A 21,391-nucleotide genomic window follows, 5' to 3' on the forward strand; every position below is an offset into this window, starting at 1 on the left:
TGGAGAAGCTTTTACCTCTATGGATGCATTACACGAGGATCTAGAAGCTTCATGGGACTCCCCCCTTCCTGAGCTAGGTGGAACAAATTGTTCTTTCTTCGGTACCCAAACTAGCTCTGGAGCGGGCGTGTAGCATTCTGTGATTTTTTTCTTTCCACAATCAAAAATTTGTTTTGGAGCTACAGGATTGGGTGCACATGGGTCAGGTGACAGGTAAGAACACAATCTACATTTTGACACCCATATTTGATCATTTCCTTGATAGTAGTCTTGGGATTCCAATAGTCGTTTAGGAATCCACCGTCACGTTTTCTTACATTTTTTGGTGTGAGTGGGACGTTTCTTACAAGGCTTCTATTTTTTAGCACTAGCTATGGTCGCTAAAGAAACTTTAGGGACCCACTTGTATGTTTTCTTTGTTATATTAGGATGCGTCTTGTCAGAAGCTATATGCATTGCTTCTAGCATATTTAAGGGTACAAGTGGTGGCATTTCATCCCCCTCGGGTGGGGGATATAAAATTGTGAGCTTCTCATCTGGAGTTTTTTTTTTAAACTTTTGTATCTTTTTAAGCTGTAGGCTCAGGTTCTTGCCACATTGTCTCAAAACATGCATGATATGGATATTCTTTGTAATCAAACTTCTCTTCCACATTGCTTATGATTTAGTATCTCTTTATATTGTAGGCTCACCAACTAACAACTAACAACCTCTTGCAGCACATAAAACATGCATGTCATATTCCCTTGATTAAATTTAGAAGATTCTTAAAACTTTAAAGCTTAGAATTTGTTCAAAATATTTCAGCCTTAAAAACATTCATGTTTTGAGTGCCATAACCTTAGTGGCCTTTGTACCATAAAATGAAGGTATATCAAACATTATTATTAGCAAAAAACACACATTGTTGTAAGTGCATGACCACTAAAGAGAAAGTTTTCCCACAAATTTGAACAACTTATAGGTTTTGCCAACATTTAATTGACATAATAGCATCTTAAATGTTTGTCCAATATTGTGGATAAAAAAACCCTTGGGGACACAAGGGAAAGAACCACAATCCCCATTAATGTTTCACTTTACTATATAAGTAAAAGAAAATAGTTAACCAATGAAAGGTGTCAATTGTAACATGAAATTGTCATAGCTACTAATCATCTTCCAGAGGACCATGTCATTTTTGTTCCAAAGAATTGAAGAAGACAAAAACATATCCCTCCAACATTAGACAATGATGCATCTCCTTTGTGCAAGTAGAGCCAAGTCCACCGCATCCAACAAATATGTCAATTACGTGGTCATCCTCATCCATAAATGTTATCAACAACCATTTGTGAAAAAAACTAAAAAATTAAAAACACATACATTTACTTCTCAAAATTATGCATGTCTATGCCTCGGCCAATAACTTTCCCATTTTCCCTTTACAAAGCCACAAAATAAATTTACTTGTGCGGAGTTCATAGCATGCACTCACTTTTCAAACGAAACCATAACATGCCACCTAAGAGCAGGTTCCTTGGAGGAATTTTAGGCAATACTTCAATCAAAGATGCTACAAAACATATTTTTCCACCTTATGCAAGGCTTCCCACCTGGGGTTGAGGATTTATTTTTTAATATTTTGTGCAAAAAATCAATATTCAAGAAGACATGGTGTACATCCTTCAAAAATCATGGACCACATGCAATACAATAGAATTACCATGAATACATAACATGTGCGTACCTTCTAGACTAATTTAGAAAAAAAATGCAAGGGATGAAGTACACGGAACCACTCTTTGATTGTATCTAGCATCAAACTTGAACTCCACCTTCATTCACTTCGGGGTGAGATACTCCATTACTCTATGTTTATTTGCCAATCCAAAATTTTGAAACAGAAAAATTTCATGTGCCAAGTTTTTTGTGGTCATTGTCATTGAGATCCTATCAGGGAAAAAGCCAATGTTAATGTTGACTAATTAACCTGTAAGGTTTTGAGGAGATTCGTTGCATTTTTCCCACAACATGCGAAGTGGACATAGGGTGGCTTGTTGTAGAGTGGGCAGTGTGCTTTGTCTACTAGCTCTGGGGAAGTGCTGGTGAAAGGGAGGAAGCCTGAGGGGGCTGGGTTCATCTTGAAGGGAGGCCCTTGTAGCCCCACCGATGCTCTCCACTATGCACCCCCCCCCACCCCGTCTTTTTGGCATGGCGGGAGAGGTTTCTCTTGGGGGAATATTGACAATGAGTTCTTCTAGTTTGGGGGGTAGATATGGCTCTACCGCGCCATGTTGCAGATGGATGGTAGCCTCCCACTCCATGATCACATTGTGCAGCCTTAATTCCCCTGCTCGACGGATCTTCAGATCGAGCTTGGCTCACCTCCAATAGCCTAAAGGGGATTGCGGATCAATGGTTCTTTCTTTGAGTGACAAAGTTTTGGTTCTTGCTTGGTGCGGTTCTTGGCTCATGCTTGGGAAGTCTTTGATATGCTTCTTTAAGGTGATGGAGGCTGTGGACTCCACCTTGTGGACAAATTTACCTTCTTTCTACATTTTTATGTAGGTGGGTGGCTCCCGTTTAAGCCTTTAAGATATGGTTTATATTGATCCCTAGTGGTTCTGATGGAAGTGGTTCTGATGTGGTTTCATCTTGAGGGACACCCTTGCTTGGGGTGTCAATCCTTGTAGGGTCTAAGCTTTGTATCTAAGGTTTGGTTATGGTGCCATGGCTCAATCTAAGGATGGATTTTCATGCAATATTTAGGTTCTACTTATATATTATACTCACCATTGTGAGTTTTGATAATAAAAAATTTGAAGCCAAAGCAAAACCCATACTAAGCAACAAAAGCACCCTTACTCATTAATAGCATCAAAAATTAGAATCAAATCTTCTTTTTTCTTATCAGATTGAATAAACTAGCATGATTTCACTTGTACATGATACTTCTCATCTTGAGAATGCATTATCGAGATAGTTCACAACCACTCATTCACCTTGCAAGTTAGACCAATGAAAAGCAAGTCAAATTTGAGAAACAAGGAAGCATCTACCTTCTTCAATCCACTTCGTCCATGTATTTATTTGATGGTTTCCATTCCATGAAAAAATTAAGTTTCCCTTAAGCTCCTCCCACTCAACTACTAGCGCGCTTCAAATTTTGCATTTAGCCTCTACCAAATAGGTTTCCATCTCTCTATCATCTCTTGTGTTTCTACTTTGATTTCTCCATGATGTCCCTTGAGGGAGACAAAAAATGATCCCATACCCCAACTCTATCAAATCTATGGCTCATCCGTGGTGCAATAGCAATTGCTAGTCTAATTGCATCCATGGCAAGCAATCTTTACGGTGGAACCAAAGGGGGATTTGACTCTCCATGGATGTGACATTGAATCATCATCATTCATGAGTCCCAACAAAACATTCTGCCCAAAAATTCTATTGTGTTTTGAAAATTCATTATCCTCATCTGTGTTAGGACAAATATTCGCAACCTCTTCCTCAAATGTCTATAGCCAATCACCAACCTAAACTGCACATAGGATTAGCATGATTGGCAAACAAATTAGGCCCATTGGCTGAAATTAAAATGGCCAGGAAAATATCCAGCATGCCATTACTAATTTCACTACCAATATAAGGTAGTAAGTAGGTGCGAATACTACGTTGCTCTATGATATATACTAGACCTTCATAATTCTAAATTGTTATGATGTTGGCCAGTATATAAGGTTCCAAAGTGGTGGGGTGTCCTCATAATTTGTGGGGCTAATCATTTAATGATGAACGTGCATGACCAAGGCACTTGGAGAATAATCAGGCCGACTCAGAATAGCGGCTAGATCTTTTCCATCGACATTATTGACAAAGCTCCTCACAATCAGAGCTCCCCAGGCTCCTCACCCTTAAAAGTCAAGCAACAACTTGCAAGTCATTGGTCCCCCCCTTTGGCTTACATTTTGTCATCACTCTCAAATAAATCGCGAATAATGATCATCTTATCATGTTGATTTGTTGAGTTATCAAGATATAGCTTCCTTTTGATTTGATGATTTCTACTATCCAATCTGGCTTTAAATGAAAAAAAAAGCATCCCCACCCTCACTATGCTGTTGGGCCACTTCCATTTTTTGTGATCTCATTCCTTATATGATGTCATTAATGAGGCTCTTGTTTTATTTAAGCCTTCATTATATTTGCTTTAGATTTAGCCAAAAGGCACTAGCACTCAACAACTCACTTGTGCGTTCACAATAATAGTACTAATTGTTTGCCAAACTATTAAAATTTTGTCTCTCATATACTATTATTTCCTCTTTGACCTTTCTCAGAGGTCATGTGTATTGATCTCAACGTTCTCACATGTGTATTGATCTCAACACTCTCACATGGGAATCACTTAACAATAGGAGCTAGAGCTTCATTATCGATGTTATTGGCTATAATCATGGAATGATCATATGTCATGTGTTGACCCTCTCTATCGCCCTCATGACACGATCCAAAATATCCTTTGGAAAGATTTCAAAAGAATTTACAAATAAACTTAATTAAAGCATCATAACAAAAAAATGTAGACAAATATTTGTGCTCTCCATCAAGGCTACAACCCCTTCTGCAATCCTTGCTCTGTCCATGGCCAAATGCAAAAAAACTTGGCAAGTTATCACACAATCCAAATGCCAAAACAAATCCCTCCCTCCTCCCACTCACAACCTGCGAGCTATACTATGCATGGGACCAGACAACATAAAAGGTTTGCATGGGGCTTACCAAGATGATGAGACACACAAAAAACCTTAGCCAAAATCTTTGTTATGTACTCTGTTATCCAACATTTAAAAAAATATCCTCCCATTTCCCACATGCACGAGTTCGCAACTCGTCCGCACGTTCACACACGAGCTGTGATCTTGTGCATGTGGGACGGAGGGAGGGCAAGGCTCACCACAAATCTCAACCAAGCTACATGGACAAGCTACAAGCTCGTGCATGTGGGAATGAGGGAGGTCAACAAAGCTCAACCAAGCTCATAACGAATTTTGTTCACCACAATGAACTCAACCAAGGACCGGTTTGCACTCAATAAAAAGAGACAACATGCCTCTCTTGTTGGTGATGGGTTTGACCAGATAATGTTGCTGAAAAAAATGTGTATTTCCATATTTCCATGGTAGTCACTTTCCTAGTCAAGGTGGACCTATAAGAAAATGTGATATCTTTGAAATGTCTACAAGGGGCCCCAAGTTTGGCACTGACCTCATCAATTAAATGTGTTAGACTAAACATGGAGATTTGAGTGCTACATGGGTTCTCTTTGAGTGCTACATGGGTCCAACAAAGTTTACAGCAATCATGGCAGAGTGTTGAAAATATTTTGTATATGTGTAAAACATGTGTAAAAACTTGTGAAAATGTTGTTCCCTTCACAATAATTCTTTTAGAATTTTATGAATCTATATCTTAATAAACATCCAATGCATTGTATACAAGCACACACACCTAAAAGACCTAAAAAATGTGAAAAAGCTATAAATAAGAAGCTCTCAAAAAATAAACACTCCTCACGTGTTACCCAGGTCGTCCCCGTATTTTCCCAAGTGTCTATGGTTGTTGCTAGGTGGACCCAATCCACATTGTCCAACTCAGTCATCCCTGGTAGTACATCCATATAAGGAGAATATTCCCCAACATCAGTGTCCGCTTTACACGTGTAACAATACTGCAATGGGGCCGAGTGAATTGTGGCATCAGATCTATGATCAATTATAAATCTATTTCCTAGGGGATGTGCTCGACGAGTTACAAGATCCACTCGAATGACAGAATCTTGGAACTGCAGGTAGACATGGTTTGTAGACAATTCATGCACCATTTTTGCTTCCCTCATGAAAGGACGTCCTAAGATCATCTCCGATGCCATAGTGTGCTTGGATGAATCTATAACAATGAAGGTAATTCTTATTTTATATATGTCCAAAGACCTTGATCTTGAGATCTTCTAGCATCCCAACAGGTTTAACAATAGACCCATTGGCCATCTTAACTACTATGGTTGTGGTCGCAAGGTGAGGTCTTCCCATAGTTTCCCAACAATTTTTAGTCACAATGCTAACCGTAGCGCCACCATCAAGGATTCCCTTCACAATTAATTTCTTAGTAGTGATTGGTATGTTCGCATTGAATTCATCACTCTCAAAGTATTGTCCCAACTTGTTAACAGGTATTTCTATAACAAGGTTCTCATCTAGGTTGGGTTGTGGATCTAAGTGTTCCTCCTCTATTGGCATCTCCCCAACTCCATCCATCTGTGCAAATTGTGGTAGCCCAAACTTCAAGTCTCCATTGAGGAAGGCTCGAAGAGATGAGACTAGCTCAGGGTCTTTATATAGTTTGGACATGATGGTGGTTCTAACTTCTGAAGACATGAAATCCATCAATTTGACAATGTTTAATGGCACCTTTTGGGCTTCAGTCCCTTGATATGGGGAAGATGGGATCTTTATTTCTTCGATAGGATTAGGTAGTCCCTCTGTAAACATTTTTTCCATCAAGAAGTGAGTACGCCCACTTTCCCATGACTTTAAGTCACTTTCTTCTTGGATGACACTAGGTATGGCTAAGGGTCTATGGACTTGGTGAGGTTGTTGTTGCATAGGGAACATTGTGTCTATAATCTGGATCTACCTAGGTGTTGGTTCTAGATCCCTTTGGGTATCTTCTACCAAACTCCTTAATTGCTTGACTCGCTCGATCTCCTCTATAGGGTATGGAAAGTTCCTATCTTTTTCTTGGATCCTGGCCATTGTGGCTCATGACAATCTTCCTTGTTGGTTTCTTTCTTAGTGGTCGTTTTGGTCTCCATGGTTTCACTCGAATCAGAATCCTCTTCAGCGTTGTTCATATACATGGGGTCATCACCAGTCCCTACATTGGTCTTTGAACTGGGATCTAACTTCGCTGCTTTTTGCAATCTCTTCCTTCATGTTTTCTTCTTTTTTTGAGATTGGGAAATTGATGCCGTTTCTCTTTCTTCAGGAATATAATTTTGTTTTTGTAGCATCGATCATGTGAGTACGTTTACTCGTACCACAGGTGTACTTTGTGATGGCTCCTCAGTAACCTCAATCACGTTTAATGGCATGATTTTTGGTGCATTTGGATTATTCGGATAGTGGACAATCAAATGATCTATGCCACATCGATTACACATGAGTATCGGCATTGTAGACGTGCTCTCTTGATTGGTTTCCATTAGTGTGGTATTCTTTTGTAGCCTAATAGGACACTCGATCACACGATGTGGACCTCCACACTCGTAGCATTGAAGAGGTGGTCTCTTAGTAGTGTAATTGATATTTTGGCCTCTTCAGCAAGAGTAGCTACTTGATATACATGTTTGACTTGTCCCCAATAGTCCTCCATGTATTATTGTGGACTTTCTTCAAGCGCATCCATCCCATACACAATATTAGGGTCTATATCTTTCTCACAGCCTTCCAAACAAGCAATAGATGACTCACAACCCACTTGATTCACTGAAGTGATTCTTGGATGTGGTGGTTGCGGTCCTAGCACTGGACGTGGTAAGGGTATTTTTTGAACAAAATTTTGGGCCCTAGGGACCATGTGTTGTGACGTTTGTTCAAGAGGTGGGGCCAGCATCAATGCATGCACTCGAGGTGTGTCTGTCCATGCTAAGGTTGGTGTATTGACCATTTCGCGCTTAAATACTATGCAATCCTTATCTTGATGACCATACCTCCCACATGCATTACAGTTCCCATTGAATTTTACTCTAAAAGTAGGGCATTCACTAGAACTATGCGGTCCATAGAATACTGAGCACCATTGTTGCTCCCTTCTTGGATACATATGATTGTTTTGCAGAGCACGATTGTCTCTAAGACTCTCTTGAATGGGCTCGGTGATATCTGCTAAAGTCATCACAGATATCTTTGGCTCCTTAGCAATTGGCTTTAGGGTCATTGGCTGATGCCCTGATGCTTGCGAGATAATAGATTTAGGCTCAACAGACACTATTTCTCCTTAAATCATTAAATTATCCTCCAATTGGATCGAATTGGTGGTGACTGCTTCCCAAGTGGTGATACCTCTAATGACTAGGCCATTGTAGATATCCTCATGTCATAATCCCCTAATGAATCTATCAAGCAACTGATTATTATTGAAGCGCTCATTTGGATTACAACGAGAATTCAAATGCTTTAAGCGACTAATAAAGTCTCTCACCGACTCTCCTTCCTCTCATTGGGCTTTCTAGAGCTGAGAGGCTACAACCCAAAACATTCCCTCTCGTATGTATTCTTTAAGAAACAGTCTCCTAAGAGTAGGGTAAATCGTTTTTTCTTCCACCCTTAGGGTTCTATACCAATCCCAAGCCTTCCCACTTAAGGTTAGGCTTAAAGCATTACTCTTACGCAGGTCATTATGTTCTCCTAGAGAATTGCATATTTGTTCAAATACTTTGATATGCTTTCTCACATCCCCGTCTCCACTAAATTTTTGTGTGAGCTTGGCTTTTTGTACTGCCTTACTTTTAGGTTCTCCATCAGGCGTGTTACGCATATTCTCAGCAATAGATCGACCGATAGCTTGAGCAAATGTTGCCAAGTCACCTCAGTGAGCAGGCACCGTGGGTGAAGGCGCTCCAGAGACTACATGTGGAGTAGGTATTGGCATTGGGCTTGGCGTGTAAGAAGCCCTTGGGTTCCACGTTTGGTACGGTGGGTTGTGCCATGTGCCGGTCCAAAGTTCATATGTGTGGCCCTAGACATAGCAGACGTCGGATGTGACATGCTAATGCTAGCCAGTATGGTCCCATGGAAATAAGAGCTTGGCTGTTGTGGTTGTGGAGCATAGGTTGTTGAAACAATGAGAGGGGTAGGAGCTACATGAGTGCAATGACCCATAGGTGCATACGATTGGTACACACTTTTAGGGGCCGTTGTCGGCATTGAGCTACCATGTAGCGGTGCTTTACTAACAAATAAGGTCCATGGCATGTTTCTTGGCATGACCATCATTGGGGTAGGCATGGTAGCCGTGGTGTCATCAAGGGAAAGATGAGCTAGACATGGAAAAGTAAATCTATCACTTGTAGGCTCAGATTGTACTAAGACCCTTGGCAAAACAACATATCAAGGATCCATCGGACTTACCGAGGGAGTCTCCATTTGCGATGAGGTTGGTTGTTTAGCCTTCCCTGTATCCAAGAATCTCATGAGACCCGTTGAAGGTATGTAGATCCCCTTGTTCTGTCTATCTTGCTCAATAACCCTATGGATGACCTCACAAACTCTTTGTTGTTGATCCTCCACACTAGTAGCACGCTTTGTGGATTGTAGGACATCTAACCAATCCACATGATAGGTGTGACATGTGTATCGGTTGGTTAGAGTTTCCGTTTGTAGTTCGTACTCCGAGTTCTCATTTAAGAATGCTCCATCTAGGATTGAGGTGCTAGGGGTGTCCTTTGAATTAGATGCAACGTGCCTTACGCTTTTAACTCTCTTTGTTGCTCCGCCTTGCGTAGGCTCTCAATTTCCTTTTCCCTAGCCGCGATGATATACCGCTCCACTTCTTGTACTTCGGCAAGGCTTCTATCATCAGGTAATATAACCTCGGAGGGGAATAGCTCTGAAGAGTCATGGGGTGCGATGAATGGAGTATTCACGTGCACATTCTCTAAGAGCATGGGTTCTACGTTGGTCATGAATGGCAAATTTACTTCCCCACCCCCCTCATTTACATCATTAGCTCCATGTTCGGAGTGAGTGGTTGTACTAAAGGTTTCCCTCAAGCGGCTAAGCACGCTCGGCCCGGACCGTGGAACCATGGCATACATGTCTTGGCTTGAGCTATCGGGACTAGGCATTGGGAAACCTTCCATGAAGTTGTAGTCAGAGGAAGAGTCACTAGCCACTATGTTTGGGTCTTGGTTTGCACTACCTTGGGTCCCCGCCGAGGGCTCGGAACCTAAGGTAGGTGGATATTGAGAACTTGTGTAAGTCAAAATGCTCGCTAGTTGCTCCGTCTCTAGCACACAACCAGAGCATAGATGCATGTGCCTTTGTCACCCTACAAGCATTGGTGAATAACTTCAAAGGTTAACCGCTTACTTTAGGCGTCCGTTTTCACTCACTTTTGATGTTTTTTAATGTTTTTTAATGTTTTTTAATGATTGATTTTTGGATTAGAACGTGTGATAGCTCAAAACGAGCGTATCTCTAAGGGGGTTGTGGTATGCTTTACAACACAGTGTTTGGTTACCCAAAGCTCCGTTGGCTCTCAAAAAAGGTCGATTTTTACCTACATGTGAGGCTAAAATATGTAATTTTAAAGGGGGGTTGAGGCCTGAGCCTGAGCATGAGTGTGAGCTTGGGCCTTGGTCTAGGCTTGGGTCTGGGGGATATTCCCAATCCCGATCCTACCTTTAAATTTGTTTTTTTTTTTTTGGGGGGGGGATAAGGTCAATGCGACCGCGCTGTGCGCGCGAGCACACACACACCTAACCTACCTACTTACATCTAATACAACTACTATTACACACTAACACACTACTACAACAACTCATTAGCTAACATAACTACTTACTGTACTTTACACAGAACTAACATTATGGATCTACTACCTTAATTCTAACACCTTATCATAGAGAAGACATCTTATGAATAGAAAAACATAGTACGTTTCAATACCTTATTAACAAAACAATACATAGCAGTACAAAAAACTCCTTCTCAACACACACACCTTTCTTCTCTACCTTTCCTACATTTGAAATTGCACCACAATGCAGCATAGAGTGCTACTCGACCTTAGTGTAATGCATTTTTTCGGTAGCGGGGCCAAAAATGTGCACGTTTGTCGCGCGTGTCAATGCAAGGGACTTGCCGATACACTTTGTGCAAGAAACAAATGGTTGCAAGCACACAACCAAACTAATCTAGCAATCTCAAGAGAGCAAGGGTGTGTCACTCACCGCCCTACGCTCGCCTTCGTGGAGGATTCCTCGCCGCGAAGAAGAAGGAGCTACTGCCATGCCATGCTCAACCGCTTTTCCGTCGCCGTGCCGTCGTCGCAATTCTCGATCACTCTCTCTCTCTCTCTCTCTCTCTCTCTCTCACGCATACACACACACACAAGGAGATGAAGAAGAAGAAGATGGAGATGGAGCAAGAGCACTCTTCAATTGCACAAATGAAAGAACAAGTGTTTTTTAGGTTTAGGTCACTTTTATATGAGCTCGCCCCATTCACACTTGGACACCCGTACTTAGCCAACTAACCCTTGAATGCTCCTGTTAGAGTGCGCCTCTCATCGACGATCACTCTTACCCTTTTCCTATTGGACCGACAAGCCCGGCCCATGACTACTAGAAATGGACGCCAGTAATTGACATTTCTCTATTGGATCGTTTTGTTTGTTTTTCTTCCTAGTTTTATTTCAGTACTTAGGAGTACGATAAGAGAAACTACCACCATCAAATTTGGGCTAAAATATTATTTTGACCGAAACGAACATAGCTATAAAATTCTAAAAATTTGATGATAGAGACCACGACTCTTCAAAAAGTTGTGGATCAAGGACATTAGCAGACTTTTTAGAAGCAATCTGGAAAGTTTGGCCAGATTTTGTGGAGGAACATGGATTATGGATCACGATCCATGAACCCCAAAGACCATTTTGCCAAAAAAAAGTTATCAGTGACACTGTGCATCAGTGGGATAGCGCTCTGATCAAGCTTTCTTGAAAGAAAAACTCAAAAATCACATCAAAATTGGCTGATAAAAAAAAAACAGTAAAACAAGCATTTTAGACACAAAACTTGGGGTTTTTAAACTTTTTGGGATCCAAACTTTAAAAAAAGTGAAAATTTGACATCTACAAAGTGCAAGCATACTACTAACCAAATTTCATGTTCAAACGTGGTGGAACATGGATTGCGATCCATGTCCCCCTTTGTTGACAGGCCAACCTTTCAACAACGCTTTCACAACGATTCCATGAAGATTCCTCAAAGATTCTCTAAAGATTCCATATGAAGATGCTGATGAAGTGATGAAGATGAAGATGGATGCTGTAATGTGAAGATACAAGCTCATGGACATCATCGAATATCCCGTTATTATTATTTTGAGCCATTACGGCCACTTTTGTAATGTTTATAGGAACTTCATATTTTAAGTCGGCAATTGTATTTTGGCTGCAGATCTTGTTGGATGAGCAAAGCCAGCTCATGGTGTTGTAATTAAGCTCTATAGAAGCCTAGGGACAAATCAGGTCATTTTGGCCGGACATTAGGTTTTCTAAGGCTTAGTATATAAACCAAAACCTAAAGTTTTCTAAAGGGACTTCTAATAATCTTATCTTCTGTGTCGATTGGGAGACTGCGAGAGAGTGAGAGAGTGTGTGTGTGCGCTATAAGAGCTACGGTGGTCAGAATTGCAAACAGAGAGCAATAGCGTGTTGCCCACAAGGAAAGCTATGCGTTGATGCTTACATCATGCGCATTCGTATGTGTTTTAGCAGATTCACCCACGAGCTACTTTTGGAGTTTCGGTGAGTAAACGTTGTCTGTTTTTGCATTTCAGCATATCCATGTGATCAGACCGAGTAGAGCTACGCATTAGGCATGTTAGATTTTAGAAACAATGGCCTGTAAAATTTGACCAGACATACTACGCATTTTCTGTACGAAGGGTATTTGGTTAGGATTTGTGGTCAAAGACCTAAGGGATAGTGGCCTTCCAGTGTGTGTAGGACTTCCCTTGAGTTTTGTGAAGTTTTAAGATCGTTTGATGGGCTTTTGGCTTGCGGTAGCATCATAGGAGACTCTCACATTCACAGAACCGATGGCATGTAGATTTGATATCTCTGTAGGAAGTAGTCATTAGTCGATCGAGTAGAGGTTGACACCCTCTGCTTGCTTCCACGTGCCTGAGGGTCGAGCTTCATCCTTAGCTGACAAATCTTGTTAGGTGAGTTCTCGCTATGCTGACATCCGTCACGGAATATCCGCCAACATTGGCACCGTTGCCGGGGACGAGGGCCCTAAATAGGTGACCGAGACTAGTCCTGGAGGATAGAGGTCCCTCTGGCTTGCCAGATTATATTCATTCTTTTAGATAGGATAGGAGAGTGGTGGACTCTTTTGGTCTTAGAGGGAGTCTAGGGAGTGTGTGTCTGGCCTAGATCCTTCAACTTAGGTAGTAATAGGTAAGAGGATAGGTTGTGGTGAGAAGAGTGGAGTTGGAGTGGTAGATGCGGTGAGAGGTTAGCTAGAGAGTCGGTGTGAGGCTAGAAAGCGACTTGAGCATAAAAAATTTCACCATCCCATGTGATGAGTAGGAGTAGAGTAAGTAGGACGTACTGATTTTGATCTTGAGCATATCATGCATGTCATATTTGCTACTAGGCTCATCAAAGTTGTGAAAACATAAAATCAAGGAAAAAGTAAAATTGCATTTGGATGCTTGCTTGATGATTGATAATTGATGTGAGTAGTCCAAAGGGGTTGGCAGAGCTTAAGAGAGAGTTAGAACTGAAAAAATCACAATTCTGTCATTGGGGACATCCTACATGTAAGATGTCTCTAGAGGTAAAACTGTGAAGATTTTGAAAATTATGATATCACCAATGTGTTTAGTGGCGGTGTTTTACCCTATGTACATGTTCAGAGGAGTGATTTTGCATGAGTTTGATGTCCAAAAGTCAAAAGGCGAGAGTGAAAGCAGAAAATTCATAAAGATCTTATTTTGAGTGATTGTTGTGCTTTTGAGTGTCGTTGGTGAATGATATCAAGTGTAGAGACCATAAAGAAGCATCAGAAATACTCCACTCAGGAAAATTATGCAAGAGACATGCTACACATAGGATGTCTCTAGGGCCATTTGGGGCAACATTTTGCAAAACTGATATCACCAGAGTGTTCCAGGATCTAGGGGATTAAGTGGGACAAAAATTGGATCATTTGGAGCAGATACAGATCCTACGTGTAGGATGTCTCAAGGCTAGATTTGGGGGCCCAAACCAATTTTTAACCAAACCAAAGTGTTTCTTAGCATAAAATAAGCCTTCACACCAAGTTTGGACAAGATTGGAAATCATTTGAATGGGTAAATAGCTTGAGGAAACCCTAGAATCTAAAGCAAAATCTTGAGTGTTTGACTAGCTCAAAGTTGTCAAAATCACCAAATTTGGACATATTGGGAATCAACACACTAAGGAGAACCTCTGGACCAGATCTTACTTCATTCTGAGAAGAAGAAAATTAGGGCGTAGTATGTCTCCAGGTGTTTTTTGGGCAGGAATTTAGGAATTCTGAGACCACCAGTGTGTTCAGAGGGTAGGTTTTACCCTAAGTACGTGTTGAGTTGAGTGTTTTCCCATGTTTTTGATGTCCAAAGTTCAAAAGGCGAAGTCAAAAAGCGGAAAATTCATAAATGGCTTGTTTGGAGTGACTTTGACATTCAAATGAAATTCTGAGCATACGAAGGTGTTGCTAGACTCAAGGGAAACCTTTGAACCAGATCTTACTTCATTCTAAGAAAAAGAAAATTTGGGCGTAGGATGTCTCTAGGGCCATTTGGGGCAGGAATTTGGAAATTTTGAGGCTACCAGAGTGTTCATTGGGTGGGTTTCACCCTATGTACTCCTTGAAACAAGGAGTTTGACCTTATTTCGGCTTCAAAAAGACAAAAGACGGTGAATACCAGACATCCTACCCATTTGATGTTGGGGAGTGATTGAGAGACCTAAACCATAAGCTAACTTCATACACATGTTCTAAATGTGTTTCTAAGGGTGTCTACCAAGTTCCATCTCATTTGGACGCTTAAACTGGGGTGAAGTGGACTTTAGTGTTTTTGGAAAGATTGTGTCCGGAAGAGCCGTTTTGGATGATTTTGACATCCAATTGAATTTTTGAGCATATCACTGTGTTGCTAGACTTGAGAAGAATCTCTGGAATAGATCTTGCTTCATTCTGAGCATAAAAAAATTAGGGCGTAGTATGTCTGCAAGGGGTTTTTGGGCATGAATTTGGGAATTCTGAGATAACCAGTGTGTTCAGAGGGTAGGTTTTACCCTAAGTACGTGTTGAGTTGAGTGTTTTCCCATATTTTTGATGTCCAAAGTTCAAAAGGCCAAGTCAAAAAGTGGAAAATTCATAAATGGCTTGTTTGGAGTGATTTTGACATTCAAATAAAATTCTGAGCATACCAAGGTGTTGCTAGACTGAAGGGGAACCTTTGAACCAAATCTTACTTCATTCGGAGAAAGAAGAAAATTAGGGTGTAGTATGTCTCTAGGGGGTTTTTGGGCAGGAATTTGGGAAATCTGAGGTTACTAGTGGGTTCAAAATGTAGGTTTTACCCTAGGAACATGTTGACTTGAGTGTTTTTTCATATTTTGGTTGACCAAAAGCCAAAAAGCGGAGTCAAAAAACGTAAAAATTTCATAAAGTGCTTGAAGTGAGTGATTTTTGCACATTTTTTTTCATTTGTGGAGCTTACTAGTACTTGCTGTGACCATAGGGAAGCATCAGGAGCACTTCAATCTGAAAAAATAGGCAGTAGACATCCTACCCGTAGGATGTCTACAGGGTGATCTAGGCATAATTTTGCAATTCTGAGGTCACAGAGTGTTTAGATGGAAATTCTCGTCTTTTACCTTTAATTTGTCAAAATAAAGTCAAATTCTTGGTTTGAGAGTGTAAATAGGGTAAAACCTACCAGACCTCCTACCCAAATTGTGTACAAGGGGTGACTTTGAGACCAAACCATAAGTTGACATCATATGCATGTTCTAAATGTTGTATTGAGTGTAAGTGACAAGTTTCATCTCAATTGGATGAGTAAAATTGAAGATTAAGCGGAGTACTAGACAAAGGCAAGAATAGCCAGCTTTGGAAGCTTTTGGCATCCAAACCCAAATCTGAGCATACCATTGGGTTGCTGGACACAGGGAGAGTCTTAGGTTCAAATTTGGGCCAATTCTGATCAAATAGACATCCTACCCATAGGATGTCTCTTGCATGATTTTGAGGCCAAAACCCTACTATGACCATACCATAGTGTTGTATAGCCTTATATAAGCCTACTAGTCAAGTTTGGTCCAATTTGGAGCTGATGTGACTTGAAAATTCACCAGATCGGACATCTGGCTTCTGAAACAGATGCTTGATCATTTGACCAGCCTACAAGTGTCAGAATCAAAAAGTGAGAATAGTTGTGTGTTTAGCACATCAAGGGGAAACTTGGATTCAATTTTGGGCTAAATCTGAGCAAAAAGACATCCTACTCGTAGGATGTCTCAAGGTCATTTTTAGGTCCAATTGAAATTTTGAGCATACCAGTGTGTTGTTAGACTCCAGGGGAACATGTGGTTCAAATTTTGGCCAAATCTTAGCAAAAGGACATCCTACCTGTAGGATGTCTCCAGGTGCTAAATGAACTTCTGGGGAGATTTTGACCTCATACAATTGTTTATCATGTCCTATTAAGCTTAGCCATCAAGTTTCAAGTCATTTGGACATCATTTGCTCCTGAAAAAAGACATCCTACCCTCTGAGTGCACCAGAAGCTTATGCAGCCCAAATCTTGACCTTTTGGCATCCAAATTCAATTATGAGCATAGCGGTTGCTTGACTCAAGGGGAATCTAGGGTTCAAATTTGGGCCAATTCTGAGAAAAAAGACATCCTACCCATAGGATGTCTCCTGCATGATTTTGGACCCTAGACCAACATTTGACAATACCAAAGTGTTTCATAACATCTTATAAGCCTACCAGTCAATTTTGGTCCAATTTGGAGACTTGAAAAATCATCTGATAGAGTATCCGGCTTCTGAAACAGATTCTTGAGCATTTGGCCAGCCTAGAGGTGTCAGAGACAAAAAGTGAGGATACGTATGGGTTCAACACACCGAGGGGAGTCTCTAGACCAAATTTTATTCAATTCTGAGCAAAAAAGACATCCTACCCGTAGGATGTCTAGGAGCTTATTTTGAAATTTTGACCATACCACTGTGTTGCAAGACCCAAGGGGAGTCTCTAGACCAAATTTTATTCAATTCTGAGAAAAAAGACATCCTACCCGTAGGATGTCTCCAGGCCAGTTTTAGGGTCCAACTATAATTTTGACTATACAGGGGTGTTCACAGTGTGGATTGGAAAAGTTTTTATATCAAAACGTAGCCTGAGAGTGACACTACAGATCTTAGAGCAAAACTTGAACTAAATGTATGACTTTGGCAACCATTTAGGTCAACTTTGAAAAAAAAAGTCGTTAAGGCCTCAAAATGCATCCGACAGTCAGGAGTGTCTAAAACCGACAGTTCGAAAGAATTGTGAGAAAACGGTCACGGTTTTGAACATAGTTTTGACTTTTCCCTAGGAGAGGGGCTAGTGAGCCATAAGCAAGGTCATCAGCTAGAGTCAACCCAGGATCTGGTACAAATTTCTGAAATCGACCTAGAGCGGACACGAGTGCATGTGAGATTTTCATCATAGAAAAGCTAAAATTTGAAACCAGATTTGGTCTCTAGGCCTTCTAATTGACCATTAAAGACTGCTAAGTTAGCAGACTGAAATTATCTTTTGGGAAAACCATTGGTCACCCGCGGGAAGGTGTAAAAGTTAACTACGGCCTAGTGTAAAATTTGAGCGTCCATACACAAATCTGTAGCAGTAAGACCATACACAAGGACTCTTGATTTTGCAACAACAGTCGCAAGTTCTGGAGAACTTTAACACAAGATTTTTGCTAGCAAATCACTGCAACTTGTGCATAATTCTCTTGTGCTAGCGTAAGTTTAGTTCACCTAAAAGCGAACTTGAAAGTCACTTCCGAGCCCACGGAACAAGTGTGGCCGTCAAAGGCACATCAAGAGTTTTTGCATTCATTGTGAAAAAGTTTGCCAGCTAAATAGAATTTTGCAGATTGTGTGCTAAAATGAACACAAGTTAGCTCAACTCAAGAATCGCTACAAAGGGAGCCGTCGTTGCAGTATAGTGGTAAGTTGCATAACTTATCACAATGCTTTCAATAGATCGAGGCCTGCTAAAAAGCTCTAAGCAAAGCAAGCAACCAGACAAGTCAGTATCAGCCTTGGCAAGCAAGGGAGCTAAGAAGTTCAAGCAGTGCAAGCAAAGCCCAGTTCAGAAAACTCAAAGATTAAGGCATCCACAAAAGCTGAAGGACCTCAAGCGAAAAAGACCGACACAAGGGTGCTAATAAATTTTATTAGGATTGAGGCAAGCAATTAGAGCTATCACTGAACAGGTACAACAAGGGAGTCAAGACGAAAGCAACGGCATCTCAAAGGAATCAGACCAGCCGAGACGAAGCTTCAAGTACATCCACAGAAATTACAAGAGAGAAAATCTGGATCTATCTGATTGGCCACTACAAAGGACTGCCATGCTATGAGGATGTCAATCAGAATTTGTACATCAAGACAAAGAAAGATACAGAGGAAACTCAAACATCTCAATATGTGGAAGTTGAAACAACGAAGAATGTACTACACCCACATCCAGATTTCATGGAAGACTGTCTGGGATCAATTTACATGAGGCATGGAAAATACATCGACAATGAGATAGAAATGTTGTACAAGGGTCAACTTACAGAACTCTACGCATATCCTCCAAGTATTTTTTTGTACGAGCGAGCCTGAGCCGCCGACTAATGACAGAGGTAAGAGCATTTTCCAAGAAGGTTTTGACATTTCTGATTGGGTGAAAGCTACAGAAGAACGTGTTGAGGCCCAGCCCATGTCTCTCGTTTGTAGTGAGTGATTTGTCGTCTTCGTAGGGAGCAGTGTAGAGTCTATTTTTGGGCGGAGAAATTGGCTCATTCTTTTTCACTTAGTCTCCCACCATGTCCACCTTTTTGGCTTGCTCTAAACATATATTTGGCTCGGTATTACCCTATTCATACCCCTCTTGCCCCTTCACCACAGGTCCCTCAATTTGTTTCCTTGCCAACGCAATTTATTCCAAGGGGTCCTTGGCCAGAGCAGCCTGAGATAGATCCTTAATTGTTGGCAAAGGTTTACAGGGCCCATCGGCAAGATTTTTAGGGACTTGGATACATCCATATTTCCTCCTCACCAGAACGTGAAGAGGAGCAGCGATCAAAGCCTTCGACACGGAGAGGCCAAAGCTGTGGGTTCGCGCTATCCACCGTGTGTGCCAGGTGTTACGGCATAAGCTGCACATTACGGTCCTGTGGATGTCCGGACATTGCGGATTAGGAGTTCATGCAGCTTTGAGATAGTTCTTCATGGGATATCATAGGATAGGACGGGGTTTTGCACTGTTCCCGATCTGCGCTAGAGCAGCGGGTGTATTTGGGGGGGCATACCAGTCTTTGTGGATATCTCTCATGAAATCAATTTATCATTCTCATGTAATTCTGTGTTCTGTTACATATCAATGAAGAAGACGGTGTTCTGTTCCTGTGTATTCTCTTCTATTTTGTATTCATATACCTTGTTGTTCATAAAATGTAAAGGAAGTGTGAGGGTATCCATTTCCATAGTTGTTATTGCTCCAGTGTGGAGCATTAGGCTTTACACAAGCCAACTCTGTGGTGAGAGGAAAAATACTACACCACACAAGTCTGGCACAACACAGAAAAAAAAGTTAGTATAAATTTAAACAAGTTTAAAAGTATACCTCAATAGTCTCTGCCTGCCTATAGCTCTCCACCAGCTACAGTCACTGGTTCTGATCAAAATCGTTGATTGTCTTTATATAGATAGTTTTTTCAATCAAAATATCTTTCGATTGAAAGATATTTCGATCAAAAATAAAAAATACGGCTATTCGGTGATTATTCGGGATTTCGGCATAAAATGACATATTATCCGTATATTTTTTATAAATGCAACCCAATTCCCATCCATTGTGGCTCCATTTAAGTACTTTATGCATCATTTTGTAACTTTGATGGTCTCCATTGCGATGAATGCAAACGTGTGGGGTGCTCTTGAATGGGCATTCACAACAAGACTACATTCACGCACCTTCCCCTCCTTTGCAAAAAAACATCCTATAGATGTGCCTCTATCATCTGAGTAGACGGTCCCATCACCAAAAAAATGTTCCCATGATAAAAAGAATCTGTTGGACTCTTTGAAAAACTTGGAGACCTAGAAGGAGAATAGGCTATGGAAGTTGGGTTACAAGCTTGAGAGGAGGCGAGTTGAATACCTATGAGAATGTGGGTTGGCCATTTCTATGATGGATGCATGTCATCACAAGGACTTACAAGAAAGCTCTCAAAGCGAACTGCCTCTCTCTCTTTGTCTCTCTCTCTCTCTCTCTCTCTCTCTCTCTCTCTCTGAAGTTGGAAGTTGGCTATGGAAGTTGGGTTTCAAGCTTGAGAGGAGGCGAGTTGAATACCTATGAGAATGTGGGTTGGCCATTTCTATGATGGATGCATGTCATCACAAGGACTTACAAGAAAGCTCTCAAAGCGAACTGCCTCTCTCTCTCTCTCTCTCTCTCTCTCTCTCTCTCTCTCTCTCTCTCTCTCTCTCTCTCTCTCTCTATGGAAGAATAGGCTATGGAAGTTGGGTTACAAGCTTGAGAGGAGGCGAGTTGAATACCTATGAGAATGTGGGTTGGCCATTTCTATGATGGATGCATGTCATCACAAGGGCTTACAAGAAAGCTCTCAAAGCGAACTGCCTCTCTCTCTCTCTCTCTCTCTCTCTCTCTCTCTCAATCTCAATCAAAGTTCTAATGATGCAAAAGAAGTGGATCACTATGGAAAGTCACTTCTACATATGTGCAATAGTACCGGAATGCTCATTGCAAATGGTGTATCTCTATGGCAAGGCACCAATGACTTTACATGTAGAAAGCACAACGGTGCTAGCGTGATTGACTATATGTTGTTCTCGGAAGCCACTCTAGAATGCATACAAAGCTTTACACTTGGTGAATGGAATCCGGAATCGGATCATAGGATGTTATGTATTGACCTCAAGTGTGGTAAACGGCCCGAGCATGTAGCCTCCAATCATGATGTGAATCATTTGTACCTACGTCTAGACTTCAAACGAGCACTTATATATGCTCATATGGTGGACCAAATGTTAAGCATGATAGAGCATCAAGAGAGCCCAACATTAGAATGCAAGTGGAAAGTTTTCAAAGAAGTAATTTTCTCTTGTGCGAAGGAATGCTTTTCGGTGAAACACATGTCTTGCAAAAGGTCTAAGAAGGGTAGCACCAAGAAGAAATGGTTTGACATGGAATGTAGTCAAGCCCGAAAACACTTGCTAAGATTGGATGCAATCAAAGACAAGGAAGTTTACTTGGAATGTTCACACACATACAAAGCACTTGTTCAAAAGAAG

Source organism: Adiantum capillus-veneris, chromosome 22 (genome assembly GCF_014529385.1).
Source record: "Adiantum capillus-veneris isolate H3 chromosome 22, ASM1452938v2, whole genome shotgun sequence".
Lineage (NCBI taxonomy): Eukaryota > Viridiplantae > Streptophyta > Polypodiopsida > Polypodiales > Pteridaceae > Adiantum > Adiantum capillus-veneris.